This window comes from Hylobates moloch, unplaced genomic scaffold (genome assembly GCF_009828535.3).
Source record: "Hylobates moloch isolate HMO894 unplaced genomic scaffold, HMol_V3 SCAFFOLD_3, whole genome shotgun sequence".
Taxonomy (NCBI): domain Eukaryota; kingdom Metazoa; phylum Chordata; class Mammalia; order Primates; family Hylobatidae; genus Hylobates; species Hylobates moloch.
Genome location: NW_026652278.1, coordinates 18437477 through 18451405, shown reverse-complemented (window position 1 = coordinate 18451405; position 13929 = coordinate 18437477).

Genomic DNA, 13929 nt, shown 5'->3' with positions numbered 1-13929 from the left:
TCCCTGAACTGAGTGAGAGAAATCAGAATTATAATAGGGGATTCAACAGAGCTGGCTACTGATGTGCCAATGGTCAGATACTTTGCTCATCATACGCAGGTGCTGCTGCTCTAGCAGCTGCTCACTGCTTCATTTCCTGCCTTGGTCTTCAAATACTGCTTTTCTCAGTTCAATTGCCTTTCTTCCCTCTGGCAGTCACGTTTCTTTGGGTCAAACAGCAAATGATTCTCGTACTCAAAGGAGCTACAACAAGGCATTGGGCATCCACTTCCACTCTGTTGCAAGGACAATTTTATGGAAGCCAAGGTTGCCATAGTGCCTCTTGAGGTTGTTTGCTCAGCCAAGGCCCAAGCTTTGTGCTTCAAACATGAAATTAGAGAACTTCAGAACAAGATCGACGTTTTCAATGGCCTCACCCAACTGGATAAAAGAACAATTGCCATAGTTATCTCAGTGACCACCTTCTCCCAGGTGGGATGGTAGATGCTGGAATGGGTCACTGTGAATTGCCCAACCAAACTTTGCACAAGAGGCTGGAAGCTCTGACTGGGGACCCTAAATATGCGAAAGTTAATAGGCTCTTCATGCAGAATGTGAACCCCGTGTATGGATATAGCTAAAGGGTTGGCCTTTATGTTTCTATTCCTTTACAAACCTGGTAGAATAGATATGCTTTTTTCCCTTTAAAAAACGTCAACAATTGCATTTATGATGCTATGTATAGTAACTCACAGATCATGCTCCATGAAAATGCTTCAGAACCCAATATAAGGAGATTTTTTAGCCATGTGTGACAAAAGAGAGGCCATTTCAGCGTTGAAATCCTTCAGAGAAGTATTTGATTATGTTTTCTCAGATCTTTTTATTTTTTTTTTTTTTGTGAAACAGAGTCTCACTTTGTCACCCAGGCTGGAGTACAGTGGCTGTGATCTCAGCTCACTGCAACCTCTGCCTCCCAGGTTCAAGCGATTCTCCTGTCAGCCTCCCGAGTAGCTGGGATTACAGGCGCGTGCACTACCATGCCTAATTTTTGTATTTTTAGTAGAGACAGGGTTTCGCCATGTTGACCAGGCTTGCCTTGAACTCCTGACCTCAGGTGATCCACCCGCCTCAGCCTCCCAGAGTACCAGGATTACAGGCGTGAGCCACCGTGCCCAGCCTGTTTTCTCAGATCCTATATTTTGTTTCTGAAGCCTTCATTTCTATCTCTTATTCATTTTGGAAGTAGTGCACTCAAGTAAGGTTTTTAACAATCAAATATCTTTGGAAAATTCCCTGGTTCCTTTCTTATTCCTACAAAAATATTTTCAGTATAGCTGATGTTATGTTTCTTTCAAATTATTCATTTCTCTAACTCAGAATTTATCTCATGCCTAATTGTTATTTAATAGTCTTCACTTCTTGTCATCTAGTTTCTGGTCTCTTATTTCACTCTAGGTCTAACTGGCTATTAGAATAAAGAGCTTGTAACAGATTCTTTCTCCAATATGTCTTATCTTTTGACTGCATGCCAGTGACAAACTGTTAACTGTTTTGATTCTTCCTAACATTCCACAGAACATGCTAACTCCTCTCTTCCTGAAAGCAATGCCCAAGCACAGCCGTGTTAGATAGTATGTACGCAACAGGGACATGGGTGCATAGCAAAAATTAGAAGGAAGGAGGACCTTCCTTAGCAATGGGTGATACAGTCCCTGGACTTAGGCTCCAAAGGGTCGTGAGGTGAAACACACATCGTCCATGCCCAGGAAGCACAGAGGTGGGATGGAAGAGCTGTGCCTAATGAAAATTCGTCCACATGGAGGTGGAGGAGGCTGCAGCTGCAAGAACTCAGAGCTGCCTTACCCAGACCAGGGACCAGGGAGGGCTTTCTGGAGGAAACAGCCTCTGAAGTGCCTGATAGAGGAACTCTACCTCAACTCTTCTGGTTCCCCAGGGCTGCTTTTCCGTACATTTATTGGCACTGCAGTTTGAATACCTTCAGGGGCCTGAAAGCCTGCCTGGTCCTCTTCTCTGCAGAGCAATCACACCAACCTGCAAAGGGCTAGGAAAGGGCTGTCATCATCTCCTACTCAGAAACTGGTTCACTGGAAGGACTCAGGGGCCACTGAATACATCCTGGCAGCTTTCACAAGAAGGGCTTCTGACTCAAGGATGTTTCCATCTTTGCCAGGTCACCTTTTCTCCTTCTCTTAGACTTAGAGTTTGGAGGACGCAAACGTGCTGAGAAGTCAACCTTTCCTGCAAGGTGAGACACAAGGGCCTTTCCCAGCAGAAAGAAAAGAGCAAATGGAAGGTCCATCTTCCTCCAGTAAAGGATGGACTCTGTCTGGCAGCCATCCAACAGGAAAAGCACAATGCCTGCCTGCCTGCTTCCCTCCCTCCCTCCCTTTCTCCCTCCCTCCCTCCTTCCTCCCTTCCGTTCTCTTCCCTTCCTCTCCCTTTCCCTTCTCTTCCCTTTCCCCCTTTCCTTCCCTCCCCTCCCCTCCTTTCCCCTCCCCTCCCCTTCCCTTCCTCCCTTCCTTCCCTCCTTCCTTTCTTCCTACTTTCCTACCTTTAGGGCTCTATGTCTTTGGAGTCCATTCTGATTGTGCTGTAATGTCTGCCCCTTCCTCTTCCCTGTCAAAAAAGGAAAGACATGGAAGCCACTTGCCTTTTACTGAATAAAAAATTAGTAAAAGAGCTAAAAAATTAATGGTTAAAAATGTATGCATAAATTATGCAGTATACTAACCAATGAAAAGATAGACTTCTTTTAATTAAAAGCTGACAGGGAGGAAAACAAGAAAAGAGAAACACAAAACAATAATCTAAATGACCTATTAGTTGGAAGAACAACATCAGAGAAAATAGATACTGTGTGTAGTCATGTGTATGTCTGTGGAATCACATTTGTAGAGAAATCTGGACTGATCCTTTCTGAGTAAAGAGAGCTGTGGGTAAAATTAAGGGGAGATTGAAAGGAATCCAAAAGCATAGCAGATGCTGTGCCTCACTGGAATGGTTGCCGATCTCCTCCAAACTATGAAGTGTTTGAGGCTCAACTTTAATATAATTAAGATACAAAGACGGAATGAGAAAGAGAGCAGGGAGCTCACTGGAAGAACACTCAAGCTTCCTTACTACTCATTCTCTAAAATTACAATTGTTCTAGATGGAAAAGAAAAAAAGCTTCTCTGTTAAAAAAGGAGCTTGTGCTATAGGAATTTTAAAATATACCTCTGACCCATCTCCAACATTCTAAATCCTTCCCAGAAAAGCATGCCAATCCCAATAAATATTCAATCAAATTGCTGGAAAGGAAAATACAAAATATTAAAATGTATTAGGAAGCGACAGTAATTAAATCAGAACTGGAGCAGGAATAGACCAGCAGATCAATGAGACAGACATCGAGTCCCGGAATGTGGACTTGCAAATGCATTAAGTAATTTGATATGCAATAAAGGTGGCACAGTGAACCAGTGGGAAAAAAAATTGATCTTATAATAATTGATATTGCAATAATTGTCTAGTAATTGGGGGAAGAAATAAGCTTATTCCTTATCTCATTTCTTTTTTTCTTTTTGAGACAGAGTCTCACTCTGGTAGCCCAGGCTGGAGTGCAGCAACGCGATCTCTGCCCACTGCAACTTTGCTCTCCCGGGCTCGAGCGATTCTCCCACCTCAGCCTCCCGAGTAGCTGAACTACAGGCGTGTGCCACCACTCCTGGCAATTTTTTTTTCTTATTTTTAGTAGAAATGGGGTTTCGCCCTGTTGCCTGGGCTGGTCTTGAACTCCTGGGCTCAGGCAATCTACCCGCCTTGGCCTCCCAAAGTGCTAGGATTATAGGCGTGAGCCACCGCGCCTGGCAGCTCATTTGTTATATTAAATAAATTGGAGATGGCTAAAAGGTTTCTATGTATGCTAACTATGTTTTTAAAAAGTGTTTTTTTTTTTTTTTTAAGGATATCTGCCGGAACCAGTTATGCCACCAATCAAAGATGCAAGACTATGAAACATACCCAGTTTTTCAAAGCATTTAAAAATTATTCTAAAAATATTTTTTCTCCAGAAATTTTGCGTTTATTCCCTGAAGAAGCATTAGTATGGGACTTGACTTATAAAATGATGAACTCAATCTCCCCACTCAAGGTAGGAGTCTCTCAGATTTAAAAAATAAGCAGCCTAGACCTCTTGTCCCTGTAAAGGTTAACCCTTACACCTGAAACACCAGGAGACTGGCAGTTCTTTGCATAGGATTTGCAATTAAACTTGAGCTACCTCTGACATCCGTTAACACCAAAATTAGTAAACTATACATGTATGGAGACTTTTATGATTGAACTAGTTTATTGAGCCAAGAGATATAGTTTATAATGAAAATTTGGGGCATATCAAAATGACCTTGGCTTAGCCTAGCAAAATCATACATTTTGCTGACGTTAACTATTTTCTTCAATGGGCTAATTTTAGTTGCTTAGGAAAAATACAAACACACACACTTTAAAATTATATTAAAATGCAGTCCTAAACCTCAGAGTCCAGAACCACATCCTAACACCGGCCATGCATAATATGTTTATATTTTTGTGCTTTAAAAACTACAAATAAGGAATGTATTAATAGTTCCACGATCGATAAGGGAAGATTAGCATGGTTAAAGACTCAAAATGGCTTAACAACATATATCAAAAGGACAAAATAAAGGGAACAGAGTCTAGAAATGAGGAAATTGGGACACAGGCAAAAAAAAAAAAAATGAGAGCTGGGACATGAATAACGCAAGGGATAAGACTAATACACGAAACACCCCAAATAAATAGCCAACATTTGCTGAGCTCTTACTGTGAGCCTGTTCTAAGCACTTTACATATATTAACTCATTTCATCCTCAAGGAACCATCTGAGGCAGGCACTATTATCATCTCCATTTTACAGGTAAGGAATAGACCCAGAGAGGCTGAGCAACCGGGCTGATTCCACAGCTACTACGGTGGAGACAGGATTTGAATCTAATCATTGGCTCCAGAGCCCATGCACCCAATGGCTGCACTAAGTGAATGCATGCGCTATCAACGTTGCCAAAAGTGGGCCACAACTCGGATTCTGTGTTTTCCAGTAGCCAAAGCGGAGAGAGTGTGATCAGACCTCACTTTAATAAGCAAGTCTCAAGCCAGAGAAAGATGGTATCAGGAAGCACACAGGCTGCTAGTCAAAATCCCTCTTCTTCTCTGAGTGGTCCGTACAGTTTTACTCTACTTGCTTAATGAAAATGGCTGTAGTTCAGGTGCGCTTTCTATGCCCTATTGTCAGGATTGGGCTTTTCAAGTTTATTTTTTATTGTTGTTTTTAATAGACTATTTTTTGGAAAATTTTTAGATTTACAGAAAGATTGAGAGGATAGTACAGAGAGTTCCCGTATGCCTCACACCCAGTTTCTGCAATTGTTAACCTCTTATATTCGTGCAGTACATTTGTTACAATTAATGAGCCAGGGCCGGCCGGGCACAGTGGTTCAGGCCCCTAATCCCAGCACTTTGGGAGGCAGAGGCAGGTGAATCACTTGAGGTCAGGAGTTCAAGACTAGCCTGACCAATATGGTAAACCCTGTCTGTATTAAAAATACAAAAAATTAGCCAGTCATGGGGCTGGTTGCCTGTATTCCCAGCTACTCAGGAGGCTGAGGCACAAGAATTGCTTGAACTGGGGAGGCGGAGGTTGCAGTGAGCCGAGATCGTGCCACTGCACTCCAGCCTGGGCGACAGAGTGAGACTCCATTAAAAAAAAAAAAAAGAAGAAGGAAGGAAGGAAGGAAGGAAAGAAGGAAGGAAGGAAAGAAAGAAGGGAAGGAAGGAAGGAAGGAAGGAAGGAAGGAAGGAAGGAAGGAAGGAAGGAAGGAAGGAAGGAAGGAAGGAAGGAAGGAAGGAAGGAAGGAAAATTAATGAGCCAATATTGAGACATTATTATTACTAAAGTCCATGCTTTCTGCAGATTTTCTTAGTTTTTACCTACTGTCATTTTTCAGTTCCAGGAATGCATTCAGGATACCACATACCACATTTAGTTTTCATGTCTGCTTAGGCTCCTCTTGGCTAGACTGAGTTTTAATCTACTTTCTGCAGAGCCTGAGAACTTTAGCATAATTTCCTTGAAATTACAGCTCAGTATTTTCAAGCACTTATACAAACAGCCTAATGTTATGATGGCCCATAACAGTGTTTCAAGGTAATAAACTTCTCTGTTTTCTGTGCCGACTGAAAGAACTGCTGCTTAGCCTCCTGCCAGATGATGAATTGGGTACATACGAGCACTTTTCCAGGTAAAGCGTATTTCATGCGACTTCTTAAGCTGCAGCCTTATATGCAATAATTGTCCATTTACAAGACTTATGTTCGAATTTCAGGCACCCTGTTTTCACTAACCATATCTTCAACTTTGATAAGTACGGCTTTAATCACTCAGAAAATTTAACTTGACTAATTTTTTTCACCATCAGTTTTTTTTCTGTTGACTCTTTCTCCTTTGTCTGTTTGCCCAGCAACATGCTCGGGATTCTCTCAGGCTTTAAAAAATGAAAAAATGTGTCCTGCAATCTAGTTACTCCTTGATCCTCTTGTTCTGTTTATCGCTGGAATTCTCAAAAGCTTGGTGTATTAGTCTTTTTTCACGCTGCTGATAAAGATATACTCGAGACTGGATAATTTATAAAGAAAAAGAGGTTTTAATGGACTCACAGTTCCACGTGGCTGGGGAAACCTCACAATCATGGTGGAAGGCAAAAGGCATGTCTTACATGGCAGCAGACAAGAGAGAATGAGAACCAAGGGGTTTCCCCTTATAAAACCATCAGATCTTGTGAGATTTATTCACTACCACAAGAACAATATGGGGTAAACCACCCCCATGATTCAATTATCTCCCACTGGGGCCCTCCCACAACACGTGGGGATTATGGGAGCTACAATTCAAGATGAGATTTGGGTGGGGACATGGCCAAACCATATCAACTGGCCTATAGCATATTTCCGTTTCTTCCCCATCCTTTTATTCCTCAAACTGGTATAACCAGACCTCCTTTTTTTTTTTCCTACCTGAAACTGCTCTTTTGAGGGTAGCTGATAAGTCCAAAATACTGTGACCTTTTCTCAATTCCGTTCCTTCTTATGCCTTTGGAGCAATTGACTGTGTTGGTTGCCCCCTCCTTTAAAGTGCCTCTCACTTGGTTTTTATGACTAATGATCATGATTTTCTTTTTCCTCTCTAAACATTCCACTATCTTTTTAGCTTCCCTTCCCCCTCCCATCACCTAAAAGTCCTTGTTTCCCAGAATATGCCTCACCTCTTTGACTTCTCTATGCCATCTCATTCACTCATGGGTCTTTATTACATTATTACATCTGTGTCAATAACTCTGGTCTTTCTCTTAAGTTCCAGTCTCCTATTTTCAAATGTCCCCAGACATTTCCAATTGAGTATCTCTCCAATGTATTTAACCTGCTAAATATCTAACACATAATCTTTCCCATCAAATCATTTCCTCTTAAGCTTTTCTTACTTCCTATTAGTACTCCTGCACTTCTCCCAGGAGCCCAGACTTAAAACCTTGAATTTCTCACCATAACCTCTCTCGTGTCTCCCATAATTAATTAGTAGCAAGTGTTATCAATAATTACTTGACAATATCTTTTTCTATTTCCCTCCCTCCTATTATCATTCATCTAGCAAGATGGCCCCTTGTATCTGTGGGTTCTGCATCCCTGGATTCAACCAACTGTAAATGGAAAATATTTGAAGAAAAAAGCATCTATACTGAGTATGAACAAATTTTATTTCTTGTCATTATTCCCTAAACAATACAGGATAACAACTACAGCATTTACGTTGTAGTATATAGATCTTATAATCTAGAAATGATTTCAAGTACACCATTATATATAAGGGACTTGAGCATCTGTGAAGTTTGGTATTTGTGGGTCATCCTGGGACCAATTCCCCCATGGATACGGAGGGACAACTGTATTTACTCAGTGCTTACTAAATACCAGTTGGCCAGTGTATTTTTCTTTTTCTGTTTTCCTGTCTTTAGTTTGCCCCTTGCCAATTAATTCAATAGTGCTGCCAATGCCAGGTATATCTTCAGAATATTCTATTCTAATTTTGTCATCTCCAAGCTTAAAAATATTTAATGGGCCAGGCGCAGTGGCTTACACTTGTAATCCCAGCATTTTGGGAGGCCAAGGAGGGTGTATCACTTGAGGTCAGGAGTTCCAGACCAGCCTGGCCAACATGGCGAAACCTCGCCTCTGCAAAAAAGTATAAAAATTAACCAGGTGCTGGAGCGTTTGCCTGTGGTCCCAGCTACTGAAGAGGCTGAGGCAGGAGAATCACTTGAATCCGGGAGGTGGAGTTTGCAGTGAGCCAAGATCTCTCCACTGCACTCCAGCCTGGGTGACAGAGCAAGACTCTGTCTCAAAACAACAACAACAGCAACAACAAACATTTAATGGCTACACCTTGCCTATGCAAAATGCATTTCTTGGCCAGATGTTGTGGCTCAAGCCTGTAATCCCAACACTTTGGGAAGCTAAGGCCAGGAGTTCGAGGCGAGCTGGGTAATATAGGAAGACACAATCTCTACAAAAAAAAATCCACAAAGTTAGTCAGGCTTAGTGTGCATGCCTGTAGTCCCAGCTACTCAGGAGGCTGAGGCAGGATTCCTCAAGCCCAGGAGTTCAAGGCTTCAGTGAGCTATGATGGCACAACTGCACTCCATCTTGGGTGACAGAGCAAGGTCCTATCTCTGGAGAAAAAAAAAAAAAAAAAAAAAAAAAGAGGCATTTCTTAGCAGAGTTCTTCTCCATAGAGTCTTAAGAGTTCCATGGAACTCCTTAAAAGCATCAGAGTATGTGAGTGCGATGGGAGGAAGCATTTTAGCCAGAGCAGTTGTGCTCCCATTGCATACTAATTTTTTAAAAACAAAGCTATAAAAAAAGTTGAAAACTACTACGTTAGCATCAGCCTGACATTTAATGGCCTCTTCAATCAAACCTTAATTGACTTTTTAGCTAGATATACTACTAGCCAACTACAGACAACACACTTTTTAACCAAATTAGACTAATAGTTGTCATCAGTGGAAATCAAGTTTGCCATCCTTCCATACCTTTGCTCACACCATTACCTTTTCTGGAATGTCCTGTACTCATCTTCCTGTGTTGAATTCTATACCCAACTTTAAAAACCTAGCTCAAAGTTCAGCACCTCCATTCCATTTCAAAAAGAACTTTCTTCTTCCTAAAAGTTTAAGAACTAATTTTCATGAATCTTTTTCGCATTTATTGCATACGTGTTTGCTTTGTGTTATTTGTGTTCATGCCTCACATGCCCCCAAGGTGTTTTAGACTCCTTAAAGGCAAAAATGATGCTCTAAACACCTTTCTATCTTTCATAGTGTCTTAGTCTGTTTGTGTTGCTATAAAGGAATACCTGAGGCTGGGGAATTTATTTAAAAAAGAGGTTTATTTGGCTCACAGTTCTGCAGGCTATATAAGAAGCATAGTGTCAGCATCTGCTTCAGGTGAGGGCTTCAGGAAGTTTCCACCCATTGTAGAAGGCAAAGGGGAGTAGGCATCACATGTCAAGAGAGGAGGAAAAAAAGGAAGGAAGAAAGGAAGGTGCCATTCTCTTTCAACAATCAGTTCTTGTGGGAACTAATGGGGCAAGACACTGGGCATGGTGGCTTATGCCTGTAATCCCAGCCCTTTGGGAGACCAAGGTGGGTGGATCACCTGAAGTCAGAAGTCTGAGACCAGCCTGGCCAATGTGGTGAAACTCCATCTCTACTAAAAATACAAAAATTAGCTGGGCCTGGTGGCATGTACCTGTAGTCCCAGATACCCAGGAGGCTGAGGTAGGATAATCACTTGAACCCGGAAGGCAGAGGTTGCAGTGAGCTGAGATTGTGCCACTGTACTCCAGCCGGGGCAACAGAGTGAGACTGTCTCAAAAAATTTAAAAAACTTTAAAAATAATAGAGCAAGAAAGCACCAAGCTATTCATGAGGGCTCCACCCCCATGACTCAAATACGTCCCACCAGGCCTCACTTCCAACACTGGGGATCAATTTCCATATGAGATTTGGAGGAGACAAATATCCAAACTGTATCACATAGTAATGAACATAGTACCTTATCTATAGAAAGCAATGGCTAGACAACTGTTGAATGGCTAACCAAATCGGCTTTCCTATGATCTCATTCTAGAGGGGGTCAGTATGAGTTTCTGTCAAAATGAGAAAAAAAAAATATATCGTCAGTTTTGTGTGTGTGTGTGTCCATGTAAAAGAGATCAAGAGAAAAGAACAAGAGAAATCATGAAAAGGAGGGGGAATATAAGAATAATACGTAGAAAAAAGCAAATTATCTTGTTTAATTCAGTAATACCCAAGGGGGTAGAAATGGTAAGTAATAATCCTTCTTCACTTTGTCTGTAGTTCACTTTTTTGCACCTTTATTTTGATGAATTCACATCGAAGACATTAACTCATTAAGGCTTCCAGCATTTTTGGAGATAAGAAGGGCTGCTATGCTCTTTATAGATGGAAAACTTGGGTCATTAATAACTCAAACAAGGACACAGCAAAGAAATGGAGCATAAACTGCCAGGTCCTGACTGTAGATTTGGATTCCCAGTTGGTGTCTTGTCACCCTTTGTTACTCTTCCTAAAGTTATGATCTTTTCTTGTGCATAGGAAAATCATAGTGATTTCCCATCACCCTTGGGATTATCATAGCTCCTGTAAGGTCCCTTCTATGCACTCCATAACATCAACAGTAAGTGTTCTTCGAGCACGTACTGAGTGTGTATCATTGTGTTCTCATGCAGCACCCACAGATCTCACCCAGAACCCAGCTGAAGCCTGTAGAATGAATAGGTAAGTACTGCCATGCCAATCTGGAGTACTCAAGCGATGCAAATGATTCCTTTAATCATACTTTTATGGGCTTGTCTGTTTTTCTCATGGAGAAATGGCTACTGCATCCATGTTATATCTATGTAATGTTGGACTGCGAAGCATCACTTGGCTTTTTCCAAGCAGAACTTATAGCTGATGACAAGCTGTTGCTGAGAAAATGGATATTTTGTCTGAATTCAGTTCTACGTGGAAACAGCTGACCAGTTTCCATTGCTGTAAGATGGCTCTTTTGCTCTTGGTTGATTTTGAGTAATGGCTTTACTTCTGTAGAAAGGAGATTTCATTTGAAGTCCACTCAGAGATTTGGTTCAACAAACTGGAGTAAAGGTTTCAGAAAATATCTCTTTAATCCTCCAATAATAAATTTTCTCATCTATAATTCCTGGAACACTTCATCCTTTGCAGCTGAGCATATAGATAGATTTGCTGCTCACTGTGTTCTGTTTGCCACTTTGACCTGCTTTTTCAACTTAGGTTACAAATAGAACAGAATCTCTCTGATTTTTCTCATTAATTGTTTGAATTCCCACTTTTCCTCATTAGCAAGAAGTCCAATATCTTCCTGAAAACTTCCTTTTCTCAGTCTAGGAATTTACTTGGTCCATAAGGTAACAGTCTTATTTCTGACTATCAAGGAGAGAAATAACAGGAGCCATTATCATCTTCATGGTGTCACTTTTGAAAATTGATCCTCTGTAGATCTTCAGATTCTTGCATTAGTCCATTCAGCTGCTATAACAAAATTGCATAGACAGCATGGCTTATAGATAACAGAAATGTATTTCTGACAGTTCTGAAGGCTGGGAAGTCAAAGATTAAGACACTGGCTGATTTGGTGTCTGGCGAAGGCCCATTTGCTCATAGATGGACGATGACCTTTCACTCTGTCTGCACATGGCAGAAGGGGCAAGAGAGCTCTCTGGGTCTTTTTTATAAGGGCACTAATCTCATTTTTGAGGACTCTGCCCTCATGACTTAATCACCTCCCAAAGGCACTGTCTCCCAATACCATCACCTTGAGGGTTAGGATTTCAACATATGATTTTGGGGGAACACAAACATGCAGTCCATCTCGCTTGTCCACTCATGGTGGTATTCTTGCTGGATCAGTTTCCTCCTTGGGGTGCATTTGTGTTCCATGTCTAACTTGCAAGTTATAGCAGGCCCGATAGCAAAGTATTTCAATGTTGGTATGGCAGGGGCACTGAATAATCAGAATGAACCTAAGCCATAAACAACTGGTAGAGCTGCAGAGAGTACCAGCTGATTATGAGTCCTGGGTAACAGTCATTTTTAGTTCCTATGTCCGCCAGCCCTTTTCTCCCATAGTAGCCCCACTGTGTTGAAGTGGCTGAATCAACGGAAGCTTCCAGCTTGGGCAACATGCTCATGGAACCAGTTCTCCTCCTGAGCTGTACAAGAGGTGGGTTGCCATTCCGGATACCCTTTTTCTTCAAGAAATTTTATTTCAAGGATAATTTTTTCTTTTATCAACTACAGGGATTATTTAGAATCTTAGGGCAGTGGTCCCCAACCTTTTTGGCCCCAGGGACAGGTTTTGTGGGAAACAGTTTTTCCATGGACCAGTGTCACGGGGGTGGGGGGTATGGTTTTGGGATGAGTCAAGTACATTACATTTGTTGTATACTTTATTTCTATTATTATTACGTTGTGATATATAATGAAATAATTACACAACTCACCATAATGTAGAATCAGTGGGAGCCCTGAGTTTGTTTTCCTGCAACTAGACAGTCCCATCTGGGGGCAATGGGAGATAGTGACAGATCATCGAGCATTAGATTCTCATAAGGAGTGCTCAACTTAGATGCCCCACATGTGCAGTTCACAATAGGATTTGCTCACCCATGAGAATCTAATGCCACTGCTGATCTGACAGGAGGTGGAGCTTGGGCAGTAATGCGAGGGATGAAGCTTTGCTTGCTCACCTGCCACTCACCTCCTGCTGTGTGGTCCACTTCCTAACAGGTCACAGACTGGTACTGGTCCATGGCCAGGGAGTTGGGGACCCCTGTCTTAGGGAGTTGGGGTGGAGTTCCTTCACTTCTAGAAGGCCCTGGATTAGTATCCCAGAGCTGTCATTACAGAGTATCACAAACAAGGTGGCTAAAAACAGACATGAATTCTCTTTTATTTCTGATGGCTTGTAAGTCCAAAGTCAAGGTGCTGCCAGGGCCATGCTCCCTCTGAAATGTCCTAGCTTCTGGTGGTTTGCTGGCAATCACTGGCATCGCCTGGCTTGCAGCACTTCAACATCTGCCTCTACTGTCTCATAGTGTTCTCCCCTCGTGTCTCCAGGTCTCTGTGTCTCTCTTCTTTTTATAAGGAAACTAGTCATATTGGATTAAGGGCCAACCCTACTCTAGTATGACCTCATCTAAGGTCACATGCAATGACTATTCCAGATAAGGTCACATTCTGAAGAACCGGCAGTTAGGACTTCATATCTTTTGGAAGAACACAGTTCAACCAATAACAGCCCCTGTACTGTTTTACAAATAGGTATTCCTCTCTTTCCCAAAGTTCTTCATAGCAGAGACAACTCGTACCAAAAGGCAAAATACCTTATTATGTAACCTTAACCTAGGATCATAGATCCCTACTTGTCTGGTGCTTTTATAAGCCACAGAACCACCCAGGAAACTCATTATTAAGACAAGGAAAGGCCGAGTGCAGTGGCTCATGCCTGTAATCCCAGCACTTTGGGAAATTGAGGCGAGTGGATCATCTGAGGTCAAGAGTTTGAGACCAAACTGACCAACATGACAGAACCCCATCTCTCCTAAAAATACAAAAATTAGTTGGGCATGGTGGCATGTGCTTGTAATCCCAGCTACTCAAAAGGCTGAGACAGGAAAATCACTTGAACCCAGGATGCCAAGATAGCAGTGAGCCAAGATCGTGCCACTGCACTCCAGTCTGGATGACAGAGCAAGATCCTGTCTCAAAA